The sequence below is a fragment of the Pseudopipra pipra genome, chromosome 1 (assembly GCF_036250125.1).
Source record: "Pseudopipra pipra isolate bDixPip1 chromosome 1, bDixPip1.hap1, whole genome shotgun sequence".
NCBI lineage: Eukaryota > Metazoa > Chordata > Aves > Passeriformes > Pipridae > Pseudopipra > Pseudopipra pipra.
The window spans coordinates 152,471,631-152,487,496 of NC_087549.1; the positions used below are offsets into that span (position 1 = coordinate 152,471,631).

Consider the following 15,866-nt stretch of genomic DNA (forward strand, 5'->3'; position numbering starts at 1 on the left):
TCCTACACCAGGGCTGAGACCCACAGGGGCTACAATGTACAGGTAAGCAACTGTGTCAGGGATTTTCACACTGGACAGGCAACGGATTTAGTTGTTTTTAAAACCACGTTGCTTTTTTTGTTCTCCTTTTTAAAATCTGGGGGCAGAGTAAAAGCAAGGTCGATTTGAAATTAATTTATGTGCTAAGGGAAATAGAAGGTGGGAGATGCAGAAAATGAAGTGGGAGTGGTAAAAACCTGGAGAAAAGGAGGCCTAGGGGAGACTTTTTCAGAACAACTACCTGAAAGGAGGTTGTAGGTGAGGTTCAGCCTCTTCTCCCCAGCAACTAGCCCCTGGACAAGAGGACATGGCCTCAAGCTCCATCAGAGGAGCTTCAGGTTGGACATCAGGAAGAATTTCCTCACTGAAAGGGTTGTCAAGCATTGGAAGGGGCTGCCCAGGGAGGAGGTGACTCCCTTCCAGGAGTCACCTTGCCTGGAAGAGTTCAAGAAATGACTGACCTCAATGCTGTGGTTTAGCTGACATGGTGGTGTTTGGTCAAAGGTTGGACTTGATGATCTTGGAGGTCTTTTTCCAACCTTAATGAGTTGGTGATTCTTTGGACAGGTAAGAGGAAAGGGCTTCCACAATAGGAAGAGTAATAGCAGGTACACAGGTATCATGAAATTTCAGGGTAATTAGAAGAACCTCATTAGCAGGCAGCTGCTCTTACAGCACAGGTCTCATGGGATTTGGGTGAGGATTTGGGCATTCAGCACCTCAAATTCTTCACAGGGATCTGTGTGGCTGAGAGCAGCGTGGCTGGCAGCAGCAAAAACAGTGTGGTACCAGTGCCTCCATGGGATGTGCTGTCAGAGGCTCCTCTAAGGCTGCTATAGATGCCCAGGCTCCTTTAGGGAACATTTCCCAGGTCTGGAGAGCTTTCCCTTGAAGGCTGATCTGCAGAAGGGAGTCAGTGACTGGATGCTTTTATGTATGTATCTTGCAGGGAACATTCCACAGCTCCACTCCACTGGTTTTCCAGTAACAGGTTCGACTCCTGCACTGGTGGTGCAGGGATGCTGTTGCTGTGCAGCTCTGAGGCAATGCAGGACAGTGCAGATGCTGCTGTTCCCGTGCAGTCCCTTCTCTTCCTGGGTGTGTGTCTGCTTTTCCAAGCTCAGAGGGCTCATCCTGGACACAGGCCACCTGCCCGTCTGCAAATACCATCTGCAAAATGGTGCTTTCCAGCTGAAATTCCTGCCCTATTTCCCCTCAGTTTCCCTCAACTCCAGCTACTTTATCACTTTTCTTTGCAATCAACTCTGCAGCTCAGGGGGAAATTGGCTCTCCCTTCATCCTCCCTCCCACAGCCCCTCTCCCTCCCAGCAGCGATGCCATCCTCCCTCCCTCCCATCGCCGCCTGCTGCTGACCCTGGCACACTAATTAAATAAGAAATAAAAATCTCTGAGAAATGGGGCTGAGGTGACACGGAGAAGAAAGATTTGGGGGAGATGGGAAGAGAGGAAAAAAAAAAGGGGGAAAGGGTTGATTTAAAAAACTTGATTTGAATAAATCCCTCCTCCTGCTCCTCCTCATTGGTTTCTTTTCCTCCTCCATATTAATGAGAGCAGCCAAGGAGAAGCTATTGGTTCCCTATCGCTTTCCCTTTCCTCAGGCACTCGGGGGAGGAGGTGTTTGCATTTCTCCGCAGGACCAGCTCGCTTTGCAGAGCATTGTCTGGGTATGAGAATCACACACAGGCACAGGGACAGGGGCGAGCGCACCGGAGCATCTCACTCGGGCAGAGCATCTCAGCCAGCCTGAGCACCCTTTCAGTCCCTTGCCCCTCCCTGAGCACCAACAGCCTCCCCTAAGAAAAGAGAAAAAAAAAAAAAAGAGAAAAAACCCCAAAGTTTGCAAGTATCCCGCCTCCCCCTTTGGTTTTCTATTTCTTTTTAATTTTTTTTTTTTTGGTTAGGTGGTTGTTTGCTTTTTTTTTTTTTTTTTTTTTTTTTTAAATATTTTAGCGATGGCAAATTCCTTCACGGCCAGGAGCTGGCCCATCCCCTGAGCAAAGGCAGCTCGGACATGACCGGCAGGCGAGGGAGGAGGAGGAATTTGGATTCCCTTCGGAGGCGCCGACCCCTCCTCCGGCCGGGGGGGAGCGCGGAGCCGGCGGGGCTGGACCGGCCGCTGTCCCCCCGCGGCCCCCGCCCCGCCCCGCACCACGGGGATGCGGCATCTCCAGCGCCGGGACGGATCCCTGCTGCAATGGTAAGTCCTTTCCTTCCTTCCCCGGCTCCCCCCGGTGCTGCCCCATCCCCAGACCCCGGGGACGCCAGAGCGGCAAAGCGGGAAGGACCCGCCGGCTCGTCTCGACAGTGATTTACCGGCTCTTCCCTCCGCTTCCCCAGGTCCTGGGAATACTTCTTTAGCGGGGAATCGCACGCAGGCTTCCTGCCTCCGGCACAACTGTAGGCTCGGAGGATGCGTCCTCCAGATCGGTTTGGCTCTTCCCGAACAAATCAATCTCCCTTCGCGAGCGGTGACAGGTTAAGGCGCTCGGTATGGGAATCACGTCTGGTTTTAACACAATATGGCTGGTAAATAAAATGTGATTGCTAAACGGCCCCCGCTGCTGCTGGCGGCATTTCCGAGCCCCCGGCTCCCTGTGCAGTTCTGCATCTTCACCTGCCGCAGAAACTCTGATTCACCCTCCGAGCAGAGCACCAGGACATCCCCGCTTTTCCTGTGGGGTAGCAGGAGAGGTTGCGGTCAGTGTGCCTTTGACCTCTGCTTGCCTCCGGGCACTTCTCCTTATCAGGGTTTGAACAGCTGGTTCCGATAAGACCATCTTCATGCAAAGCACATCTCAAGTCGGGGGGTGGCTCACAGGACAGGCTCTTTTCCGATGTGCTGAGAATTTAGGACGTGAACCCTTCAGGTGTGTGTTGGAATCTGAGGAGTTTGCAGCCAGGAGGATTAAGATAATGAGATAATGCAGCATGTTGTTCAGAACTGGAAAATGCCGGGGAAAGAAAAGGGGGGTTTGGTTAGTGACATCCCGGTGCTTATCACCAGACAATCATCCCACTCACGTAGAAGCAGGTCTGAAAGAACTCCCTGGAAGTCAGTGGATTTCCTCTGCATCTGATCTTCAGGTAAACAGAATCTGGCCTTTAGCTTGAAGGATATACTGGAGTAGCAGAGGAGGGAACTATAAATAAGAAGGAAATATTAACTAAAGTGAAAAAGGCAGCAAAGTGACCTGATTCTTTCCCAGGGTAATATCAGTTACCATCCCTCTGGTGCCTGTTAATTACAGTGCAAGTGCTGGACTGATAAGACAACATGGAAGTGAAGGAGCTTTTGGGATATTTTTATTTAATCTGTTGGAGTCAACAAACAACAAAGAGGTTTTCCTTTGCTGTTCTTTGGGTGCACGGCCACCTCACTTCTCTGTTCAGCCTATGCAGCGCTGGTCAGGTACAGCAGGAAAATGTTCCCGTGGCTGATCAAAGGGAATGTTTGGTTACTTGAGGCTAAGGACAGAAGGAAGGCAAACTCCTTAAAGTGCTGCTGGTGTAGCTGCAGAGAAGGAACGTGTTATACAAGCATCTGTCTTTGGCCAATGCAAAGCACGCTGGAGGTGGCTCAGAAGAAGTTGTCCTGTGGGGTGGGTAAGGCAACGCTGCTGCAATTTGGTGGGTAATTAAGGAATGCTGGACAGTGCAATAATGGGAGTTGGATTAAAGTTGATATGTCTGCTTGTTGTCCTGGTTACAGTTTTGGGTTGTGGTCTTGTACCTTTATCCCCTCCTGTCCCTCTGTGCTGCAGGCAGTGGTTGCTGCTTTGTTGTCATTCAGAACAGCTCCAGTTGATCTCTTATTGTCCAGGTAATAGCATCTGTCATTGTCCAGGCAGTTCATCTCATCCAGGAGTGGAAGGTTTCTGGTGGTTTTGTTTTCTCCAGTCGGAGGCATGTGCACATGACTGGAAGGATAACCATTGACACTGCACAGGCTCAAAGGTCAAGGGGGGCTTTCTGTGTGATAAATACACTTATTTCTCTTTAAACAGAGAATTAGCCTTGTGATGGCTCCTTGGCTTTAGCCTTCCATCATTCCTTGGGGTCCCTGTGAGGAATTGGAGGGCTCCTTCCTCCCTGTAGGTTTAGGATGTCTGTTGTTTGCACGGCGGGGCCAAAGCCACACAGATCTGTCCAGATCTGCTGTTGGTGTGTTTGGGAAGCTCACAAACACCAAGGCAGGAGCTTTGTAGTGGGATGATACCAGGGAGAGAGAACCAGAGACTTCTGAGATTGTGGGCTGTGCTGTTGATCACACTCAGACCTTTGTGCATCACATCTCTCTTCATTTGGCTGACTGAGCTGGCATCCTGGAGATATTTTTTTCCGGGGTTGAGTTCCATATGTGCCTATGCCTTTGAGAAGTTGAGACCTGTGTCCCCAAGCTGATTCATTCCAATGTAGCAGATTTTGTTTTCCTTTCCTTCCTTTCTGAGCACACTTAGTACAAACAGTCTATTTCCTAAAATTATCTTTAAATGAAAGCAGACTATTTGAGTGAAGAATCACTGAGAAAAAGCAAACTCAGGACAGGATCATGTTCTAATTCATCTCTGGCAGAGAGATCTACAGAGATATCAGGTCTGTAACAGTTAGTTCTGATTTAACATAGGGGTTATTCATTTGGCACTGTTTTCAGGAGAGTTAAACTGATGCAAGGACATAGAAGTCAGAGGAGATACTGGATTTTATTTCACCCCATTCCTTGGCCCAGGGGGTGCAACCACAACCTTTAAGTCAATGAAGTGAATTTTTTTGTTGGCTCATGTTCCTTGGTTTCCAATCCCTCTTCTCCTTTCACCTCCAGCCATCTCAAACCACCTGTGATTTGGTACATACCGCAAACAGCGGGATTTTGGGGTGAGTTTTCCACATCAGGACAGAAGTGGAACAACTCTACTAAAAGGGATGTAAATGGAGCAGTGAGCAAATCCCTCTTTTTTCCCATCCACAACTTAAAAGTCATCTTTGCTGTTCCTGTATCATCAGGGTTAGCTGCAGCACCACTGAAACAAGCTGTTTCAGAATATTCCTGCTTCCCAGTACACAGCATCCCCGATGAGACACTTTCCCAGTTCCCTTGGTGTGCTGAACTTGTTCTGTTCTTAAGAAATGCTTTGCATACAGAAAGGTATTTGGTAGTTTTCCACAAGTACTGGGATTCACGTGTCTGCTGTGGCTGCTGAGACGCTGTTTGGATTGTAATTGAGTGGGCACAAATACATGGGAAGAGAAGCAGATTTTTGTTTTTTTCAGAAGCTTCACGGCAGAATGTCCTCACCCCATTGCTTTGCCGGTGTTTGATTCTCTGCCCACCTTTTGCTCTGTCAGTTTATTGATCTGCCTCCTTAGCCTTGACTTTTTACCCCCACAAAACAAATCAGGAATGTGTATAAAACTCACTGGATTGTTCCAGCCTTGTTTATGTAACTCACTGCAGCTCATTGACTGTGTTCCCGTGCAAACTGGTGGGCTCACCTCTAGAGCAGGATTAGTAATTTCAGGGTTGAACTTCTTATGGCAAACTGTTCCATCTTCTAAAGAAAAGGCAGGAGCGTCATCACACAGAGCATTTAAAGCTGACATGGCTGTTGTGCTGAGGAATATTCCCTTGGGAAGGGTCCTGCAGAAGGACACGGATGCAGTTGCAGGGACTCGGTTGCTGCTCTGGTTCCGGGCTACTGCTGAATACAAATTCTTCTGAGATAATCACCCCATGGAATGAGCTGATTTGCATCTGACATTAATCTGCCCTGGAGACATCCTGAAAGTCTCATCCCTGCTCATTCAGGTGTCATATTTTACTCTTGGATGGCTTAAGGTAGGATTATGCTCTGAAACTGCTCTGATCCATTTAATTGCCATGTTATTTTAAAACAAGTTTTAAAAGGTGTGACCTCTGCTTAATGCCCTTTTTAAAAAAGAGAACAAACACCAAAACCCAACAAATTAACTCAGCAATTCTAATTTTTGTTAATGCAATTCATACTTCACTCTAAAACTGACAGAAAGGGGGGATAAATATGTATATGGTCGAATTCTTCTTAATAATAGTTATGGCAACAGCAATAATAATTTATTTTATAACACATTGGGGATATTGAAGCCCAAGAGCTCCTTACTGAACATACAACATTAAACATCTGCCACATCTGTTTGTAGGTTTGTCCATCCAGTGTTGAGGCATTTCCCAAGAAGCCTCAGCCAGAGTGGCTTTTGCACCCCATTAGAGATGGCTGGGTCACGATTGCTCAGGAGCTGCAAATGGAAGGATAATTATAGTCTGTTATCTATGATTTGTTGGTTTGCTAAATGGAGCTGAGAGTTAGGGCAGGAAGAGCTGTTTTAATCTGTGTGGTGGGTTAATAGCCCAGATTTTTTATTTTTATTCATTTGTTCCTCAGAACGAGGCACGTTTTGATTCTTTCTCTCACTGCAAGCGAGAGTATATTATCCCATCTGATTCTGTGAAGATTATTAAGGAAAAACTCTTTATTGAAGGGAAACCTGATTGGATGAAGCTTTTAATTGCTGGACAGTAGGTGTATCATCAAGTCCATCTTTGAGTAGTGGAGGGGTAAAAATTTCCTCTTTCTCAAGGTGAAAACTTGGCCCTCAATGGTCCTTGGCACTTCATGAAGAGGAAGGCTTTCTCATTCAGGAATGTTTGGCTGCCTGGATAATGTTCATCTACTCTCACTTAAGCATCTGAAAACTAAATGGTCACATCCAAACCAATCCCCCTAATTCCCTGTATTGGAAGTGAGGAGGGGGGTTCATCCCAGCCTGAAGTGGGTCAGATGAGTCACCCCATGGATGTTCTTGCAGCAGCTGACTCAGAGACACATCCACAACCAGTGAGGTGGATCCTTCCATGGTGTCTCAGAGGCATCTCCATGGAGTGGGATTCATCTCTTGCTCCCATCTTTGCTCAGAGGGGAAGGCTGGTAATATTTTGCCAGCTCATGGGAATAGCAAACTGTGATAGGTGGTGAGTTTTATGAAAAGCTCAAGATCTCTGTGGGGGACCCCACATTTTCCTCACCCACATTTTCCCTTTACTCAATGAAGGGCAGACTCAGCTGTTGGAGAATTCATGCCACATGTCCAGGCAACCTCCTATCTAGTTGTCTTTTTTTTTTTTTTAATGATTCATTGATTTTTTTAAACCTCAGAGGCTTCCTTAGTGTATTGACACTTCCTCCTTCTGTCCAATTACTAAGAGGGATTTGCCAACTGAAGCTCATGTGTAATTTTGTGAACAGGTGGGGAAGCATCACCCCGGGGAGACATCCAGGACAGCCACAGGATTTTCTGCAGGCAGATGCAAACCCCCCCTGCCTGTTCTCTGAGCCAGCCAGGAGCTGTGCAAACCTCCAGATCTCATCTAATATCTCCTGCTTGTGAATGGGGGGCTGGAAGTTGCACGAAGACGGAGATGAATGCTGACCAGACCTCATTAGCTTAGGGTTGGCACCTTGTGAAATACATTTTAACCAGCTTGGAGCACTTGTGATGCTTAGAACTAGGTGACCTAAAAGCCAGCTTTTTGCCATATATCAATGGCTAAATGCTTTTTTTATTTTAACACATTCACCCTCTGTCCTAAGCTAACAAAGTCCACTGATAAATAGATTTAATTAACACCTTCCTCCTTAATTATGGCCTTTAAAATTGTTTGCTGAAATCCAAATAATGTAAAAAAAAAATAAAAACATAAACCTCTCCGAACACAGTGATATGTAGGCTGGAGTTAAAGTTGTAAGAGATACATTTCCCTGCAGCAGAAAGAAATTATATATATTTGGAAAGGGAGTTGAAAATAGCTAAGAGATCCTTAACTATTAATTCCTTTTCCTGGAATGGAAAGACTTTATTAACTCACAACATTTTTGTTTCTGTTCTTACTGTCCCATTTTTGCAGTAGGTTTACAGAAGTTTTTTTTTATTTCTAGCAAAAATATAAAATGGCATGTTCATGGTCATAAGTATAAAGCATTTCCTTTTAAAAAGAAATATTTTTATAATGACATTTTATACGTATCTAAATTCTTAAATTGATATAATTAGTACCAAAAGCCAAATAGGAGCTTGGGCTTAGTGTGCATCTAAGATTTTGGACACACAACAGAACTTTCTCTCTTGGCCTAGAAACAAACTCTCTAAAGAAGCCAGCACAAGTGCATTATATAAAGACCCAAGTTAAAGTTAGTAAAGTTACTCATTTCCTGTGGTTTAGAGAGCTGGATCTTTGGATCCCTTCCAGGAGTTTTGTGCTCCAGCTTAAGATGCAGAGGAGATGAGAGAGCATCCGAAATCCTGCAGATGCTCAAGCTCTTCATGACTAAGGCTGGGAATGTGTCACAGCTGCCACTGCAGCCTCAGATGCCACAAGCCACACTCATTCACTGGGGTTGCGTGGAGTTTGACAGCTTGGATGGGCTTTTTGTGCTGCTGAATGGGTCAGTTAGAGATGATTACAGGCAGTGGGTGAACAGCTGGAACAAACTTCATTACAGAGCAGCTCTTGGTGGCTGCAGAGAGAGCAGCATGAAAAGCCAATATCAGCCATGTGGAAGTTGTTTCTCTGCAGTGTTCAAGCCTCTGGACACTGCTCTGTATTCTCCAGCTTTTTGTTCTCTGACTTGTTCTTTGTACCACAGCTGGATGTTGTAATAATGGTGATAGCAAAGAGCCTTCACAGGCTACCAAAGTCTGAGTTTTATTCAGAAGAGGAGAAGAAAAGCATGTCAGGGCCTTTGTGGTTCCCCCAGCAAGTGTGCCCCTGACAGATATTCACCTCTGGTATTCAGCTCATTCCCTTTCCTCTGTATGGAAGACTTGCAGGTCTCTTTTGCTAAGATATTTTTCTATCAAGCTGACCAGAAATGGGATTCAGCTCACAGATCAAGACACCTAAAGACAGGTGTGGGTTTTGATGTGTCTACCTGTACCCAAGTACAGAAACTCCTGTTATAGTAAAAGGAGATTTAAGACGTGATTCAGTCACTTAAACATAGGTGTTAAGTGTCTTTTGAAATCCTCTGGGGTATCTAACACCCATTAGGGATCTGTAGGCATGATGTTTATCTACAGCACATCATTTCCCCTCTGTGTGAGGGCAGGTTAAATCCCCTGGGGTATTGGTGCACCAAACACCAGCGTTTAGGCTACTGATTCTGGCCCCTGGCCAGTGCCCAGTCAATACAGATAAATACATTTATCTATTATAGACTGAGCTCTGTAGCTCTTTAGCCTAACAAGTCTTCAATAAATACCACTAAGATGGTTTAATCTGCAGTCTGAATTCTGTCCTGGGTTTCTGATCCCTCCTGATGGTTTAGAATGAGACTGATCAAATCTTGGACACGGTGCTCTTACCACGCACACAAAGAGTTATTTGATTTTTATATGTGCAGGGCTTGGAAATACCCTTTTGTGTTGCTGTCTCAGGATCACAGGAAAGATACTGGGCCAGAGAAGAATTACTGAATTACTACATTGCATGTATATCTATTTGGCTGCAAATCATTCTTGGACATTTCCTGAGACAACCTTGAGACTGCATTTGCCTTTCTCCAGATTCAGCTGCCACAGGCAGCTCCTGGTTATCCCGTGCTTGAATAATCCAGGGGGTGTGTTTCTCCCTATTTAATTCACACTGAATTGTTCTCAGCCTGTTTCCTTGCACAACTCACTGGTCCATGCTGGCTCTGCCCTGATACCTCACCATTCTCCCTTCATCTGTGCATCACTGTCATCTTAATCTCAAGCAGAGGAAAAGGTCAATCCACAGCAGATGTGCTGGATTCACACCTATGATCTGACTTCAGTTTCCTCTGACAGCTTGGCTGAATATTCTGACTTCATCCTGACATTTTGGGTGTCCAAGACACAATTCTTTTGTTGCTCAGCTTGCTCTCTCCTTCTAGGAAGAGGAAGAACTGGATTCTTTGAATGTTTGTCATTCACCAGCTTCAGTCTGGAGTTTTTCCTTGAGAGTCCTTTTCCCAGCTACCTTGAGATGTGGGTTCCCTGGAATTTAGCATTTTTAATGCAAAAAGACCTTTTGTCCAGATCCAAAAGTGCTGTTGCCTTTACAACCTGATTGTTTCAGTTTCTCCAAACTCTCCTTTTTTGAATGAAGACTGTCAACCACACACTTTCTTTGGTGAAGGTTTGTGTTGCTTTCGTCTGCTTTCATTTTTCTGGCATTTTCTCTGTCTCCACAAATCATAGAGGTGGCTCCAAGGTGATTAAAGCAAAACATGACCTATTCAGAGTTTCAAAACACCAGGGTTTAATGTCATTCTGATAGATGGAGCATCTCAAACTCTTCTGGGGAGATTTGTGTGCATCAGTTTGGAAAAACCTCTGATGAAACTCTCCCTGAAAGAAAAAAGTTTCTGTTTACTTTCCAGAATCCACTTTACCTGTAGCATCTTCATCTGGCAAAACAAATCTCACATCTTCCTAGCAAAAATAAAAATGGATTGTCCAGACTAAGAGTCTCCCTTTTGACTTTATTGTCTCACTAAATTGACCTCTTGCTTTCCTTCCCACTGTCCCTACTGAATTAGAACAACAAGGGCATAATTAACTGCTTCACTACTTCCAAAGACCTTCTGAGACAAACTTCAATAAATAGATTATGCATATTTTGCAGTGGTTTCATGTCCACCACTGCTGCATTATGCAGTACCATGGATGTGACCCGTTGCCAAATCTATTCACAGCCAGAAGATCAGTGTGTGAAATGTCATTAAAAATGTGGGTATTAAAACAACAATGGGAAAGCTCAACTGGACAACTTAGATAATTTGGAAGTCATGGCTATTTTCTTAAAAGGTGAGAAAGAAGTTCACGTGAACATTGACACACTGTTCATTTCTTCGCTGGCTGGAGAAACTCTCACTTGATATTATTCTTCATGAACTGACAGATTATTGCCTGCTGCATGTCATATACCATAATGTCTAAATTGAAAAACACTTTCATTTAAACAGAGGTTGTCTGAATTTTCTGGCAATCATATATAATTTTATATAATTTCCCTTTTGTTTCTCCTCTAAGTACTTGCTCTAAAATACAATGTTTTTATGTGTGCAGATTTCTGGGTGGGATTAAAAGGCATTTATTGAATGTTGCCTTTGCAACAATGAAATCTGTGGAATCCAGATTTCAATTATTTTGATCCCAGACTAGGTTTCTCAAATAATTCACGTGAATTGGACATCCTTTTTACCTCCATTAACTATGGGGGAATTCTGGGCAGTGAGTGCTGTGGAAGAGCCAGGAAAGCCAGACAAGATGATCCAAGAAAAAAGTGAACAGATCTCCCCATTCCATGTAAACTGGCCAGATTGGAAGGAATATGCAGGTGTGTCTCAGAGCATGGCCAAGCTAATCCATATCACTCTCTTTAGCAGCTTGTTCAAACTTGCATTTTTTAAATCAGCTCTGAGAGCTTTAACCCAAAACGTTACAGGTTGTGATTCGCAGGCTGGTTCCAACATGCAGAATTTTTCTATAACCTCTGCTGTGTCCAAAATGCATCATCCTGCTGTGCTGCTAGTTCTGTGTGACAGGAAAATCACCAGCTTTAGGATCCCAGTGTCTATTTTAGCCTGCAACAGGTAGAAGAACAGACCAGAGATCCCAGTCTGTACAGAAATGTCCAGGAAGAGCATTTGCATCAGGAATGACAAAAAGGAAGAGGAAAGACTTGGAGATGGCTGAGCCTCCCTTGTTTCACATCTCTGCAAGTGTCCTCAACACAGAATCATAGAATCATGGAATCATGGAGTCACAGAATGGTTTGAGTTGCAAAGGGCCCATTCCAACCCCCTGACATGGGCAGGGACACCTTCTGCTATCCCAGGTGGCTCCAAACCCCATCCAACCTGGCCTTGGACACTTGCAGAGATGGGGCAGCCACAGCTTCTCTGGGCAACTTGTTCCAGGGCCTCGCCACTCTCTGATAAAAGAAGGTAATAATCTCCAAGAATTTCTTTTCTTACTAAAGAAAATAATAATCTCCATCTTTCCTCAAAATGCATCTCAAGACTTTGCTTCCTTGGCTGGTGGAGATACCCAGATCAGAATGTTTTCCCAACATCCTCCTGCCTTGATTTTCAGCACTTCTGAGGATTGTATTAACCTTTGTGGCAATTTTTGCTCCTCTAAGATAAATAAGGCTAAGAAAAATTACTGATGTCAGGGAACATGAACAAATAAAAATCTAATGGGTTCTGAATTGAACCCAGTAGAGAAGTGACATCACCTAAAGCTGCCCTAAGCATTCCATAAAGTTCTCATCTCTAAGATATAAACTCTTCCACTCTCAGCAAAATAATCCATAGTGATTTGACAGTCCATTTAATAATCCAATGGGCAAAAGAGTGAATTCACGTTCCTTCAAGTACTTTCCACTCCCCCATGTGCTGTTATCATTAAGTATCCTTCTTTGCTGTGCTTCCTCTTTGTCCGGTAGGGATTAAGACTCTTCCAACATTAAGATGAGCTCCATGACTGGCAGCTCTGTATTTTCATGGCTGGCTTTACAAAATGCTCTATATGATCCCACACCTTATTCTTTATAGTCTCTATCAGTGGACTACTGTCTTCAGTGACCCAGGAGTTACAATACAAAGCAGGGTGACCTGCACATTGCTCCACCTGCTGTTTTGAGTTTTCCCTTTTAATTTCCTGTGAGCAGCTTTGGAAGAGCTCCTGTGCAGTGCTGGGCAATGAGGTGAGGGGAGGAATCATGTTATTTGTGTCAGCAATGCTGAAATGTTTGTCAGGTATGTTCTTCCTGCTTGTTGCAACTTGGCCTTGCTACAGTACCATTGAATAAACGAGACATGATCCTGATTTCTCAATATGTCTCTTAGCAAATATTCTACCAACGTTCTTTGAACTTTTTAAAAATAAATAATTTAGACAAATCAGCCTAAATACTGAAACTTGTTTGTTCATTTGTTGATTTACTCAGCATGTGCCTTCAACACCAATGAAGTTCCATTGCAAAAGCACAACACCCTGCACGAGACACCTGGAGAGTTACAGTTTAGATAGGTTTCTGTAAGATATTTATATCATAGAATCGTAGAGTGGCCTGGATTTGAAGGGACCTTAAAGATCAGCTCATTCCACCCCCCTGCCATGGGCAGGGACACCTTCCACTAGCCCAGGTTGCTCCAAGCCCTGTCCAACCCGGCTTTGGACACTTCCAGAGATGGGGCAGCCACAGCTTCTCTGGGCAACCTGTGCCAGGGGCTCACCACCCTCACAGGGAAGAATTTCTTCCTAATTTTCAGTCTAAACCTATTCTCTTTCAGTTTAAACCATTCTCCCTTGTCTGGTCACTACATGCCCTTGTAAACAGACTCTCTCCATCATATCTACATAGATATAAATTTCTACAATATATCTAAGGAGCATGAGAATATAAAGTTCAATTTTTTTTCCCTGAGGGAAAAATTTTAAATCATTCAGATGTCTTGTACCCCAAAATAGCTTTTTTTTTTTCCCCTCCACTATCCATTACAGGATTCTGGGATGAGTTGGTTATCTATAAATGTTCACAAAGTATCTCTCTGAAGTTGCTGGAAGAAGATCCACTTTGATTTGTAAAACACTCTCTTAACTCTCCTTCACAAAACAAAGGCCTTCCATGGCGAGGATGGGACACCGCAGTTAATAGACTGAAAGCAAAAAATAAACGATCAAAATATTTCCTTCACAGATTTATATAGGATTTAAAAGAGAATACTTACTCTACTCCCAAAGGGTTTCTTAAAAGTATCGCTGTCATTATCCTAAATTGGTAGTTAAGGAATTATCTGAGGAAAGCTCACGTCAGAGTTCTCGTGTGCTCTGACAGGCACAGACTCGTCGTCAAACATTTATGAACTGCTTGGGTTCTGTCTGCAATGTGCCTTTTTATCTCTGCAACACACAGTGACAGAAATTTCTGTTGTCTCTTCGAGATAAAATGAATCTCCCTGGATGGGAAGAAAGCGTTTTCACTGAGATCTCTTCGGCAGTGGTGCATTTCCTTGGCTCTGTCAGGAATACCAATGAGGCCGGGAATGGTTAGGAAAGCAGATAATCATTTACACTGCTCCAAAGGGAGGGGAACAGCAACAGTCTGCAGTAACCTGGGAGAATCTGGTTTCCAAAAGTGTCGCTCTCTATGCAATATTTAATAAATAGTGTAAATATTTAATGAATAAGGCAAATGGGACAGTTGCAACCAACTCTCAGGGAACGTCATGGCCCAGAGATTGATCTCACAGACAGTTTGGATGAGACAAATCTAACTGGTGGTAAACAGTTCAGCAGAGTGAGTAAAAGTGATCACATGTGACTTGACCTCAAGGCCAAGGAAGGTCCCAGACCTGATGTGTTTTATAACATCAAAACCATTTCTTTTCCTTGCCCCCTCTATGAAACAACCACTGATGGTTGTTGGCTGCTCAGCTCACTGCCCTGAGCTCCTTCTTGCTCACAAACAAGTAGCTGAGAAATCACTTTTGATCCAAAGGTGGGTGATGGATTTAACATAAAAGCAAAGGCTCCTGGCTGGCTGGACACAGAGATTTTTTTCCTTGGGAGAGGATTGCTCCCTGGTTATTGAATTGGTGCCATTGACAGATGGATTCACCATGGTCCAGCTGTTTACTTGGACAGAACAGCTTTGCTTTTAGACCTTTTAAGCATTTTTAGTCCAGAGGCCTCACAAAGGAGAGTTACAGAGTGCCAGATTACCTTTTACACAAGGGGATGGGAAATAGGAGTATCCTGCACAGAGTTAGGGACATACCAGGAGTAAACTTGTCTACAGGGAGATGTTCTGATGTTCTGGTTCTTGGATAAACGTACATAAGCCCTCCTTGGCACACCCAAGGAGCCTTAGGAAGTCGAGTCTGACATGGACACCTGTCCATGATAACAAGAAAATATTTTCAAAGCTCAAATGCTCTGAAATGATTTTATATTAGTAAAGCCTTTCCATGTGCTCTTTTTGGCCCCTTTTCTTTCAGCCTTGGCTTAGTCTCCAGCAATTAAACAAATACTTCTGCTCCTTAGTCGCTGCCTGTTCTGTGCTGTGTCTCTTTTCTATTTATTTAGCCACTCTCTGCTTCTTAGTCTGCAGCAGAACTGCAGACAGAGGATATCTGCAGGCATGCTCCTGTTTGAATGTTTTTCAGCAGAAGATGTTATTTATCAAGTTCCTTGTGGTATAAGGGACTCTGTAACTGTGGAATACATTGGCTGTGCTCAGGCAGAGAACTGCACCACTAGAGAACATCCTGGACTTCTGGAATTTGGTCACTAACCTGTTATTAAATTATTACTAAATGAATGTTAAACTACTTGTGTGGCATTTTGAATGGGTTTGCAGACAGGTCAACTAGTCTTCTTCTTAACAATGCCTGGGCTCAATGCAGGGGTTACCAAATCTCATGCATCATTCCCAATAGGCAGTTTGCAGGTGGTCACTCTATTTGAAGGGCTGAAGGGGTTGAACAACTTGTACACATCCTGTTTGCCTCAATCCAAACCCAGCACACATCTCAATTATTGTGTGTGTGTGTGGGGGGGGTGTGTGTGGCTGAAAAAAAGCACCACAAACGAGCAGAGAGAGAGAATTCTGCCTCGTGCCTCCCACATTCCCAAGCTCCTGTGCTATTCTAGCTCTCCTGGCAGCACTGTTGGATTCAGAGAGGAGTATCTTAAGGCAAAATCCCTTGGCTTAGTCATGACTCCGTGCTTTGATATCTCAT

At 44.3% G+C, this 15,866-nt stretch overlaps 1 protein-coding gene and 1 long non-coding RNA gene across 16 annotated transcripts in view; one reads left to right on the forward strand and one right to left on the reverse strand.

The window, feature by feature from the left end:
* The first annotated feature begins 1,672 nt into the window (after window positions 1-1,672).
* The window catches only part of ADCYAP1R1 (ADCYAP receptor type I), a 144,512-nt gene continuing 130,318 nt past the window's right edge, over window positions 1,673-15,866 (forward strand). For 5 of the 15 annotated variants that reach the window (XM_064639460.1, XM_064639417.1, XM_064639430.1 and 2 more), the window contains exon 1: window positions 1,674-2,257. The gene's annotated coding sequence lies outside the window, so the exon portion shown is untranslated. Of the gene's footprint in view, window positions 2,258-3,123; window positions 3,145-5,700; window positions 5,894-15,866 lie in introns of those variants that run through there. The other 10 variants (XM_064639436.1, XM_064639447.1, XM_064639454.1 and 7 more) reach the window with 5 other exon arrangements.
* On the reverse strand, window positions 10,349-11,932 carry LOC135404790 (uncharacterized). Its single transcript, XR_010425724.1, has 3 exons — window positions 11,723-11,932; window positions 10,938-11,048; window positions 10,349-10,461 (listed from the first exon to the last, which is right to left on the reverse strand). It is a non-coding gene; the product is annotated as an uncharacterized LOC135404790 (long non-coding RNA).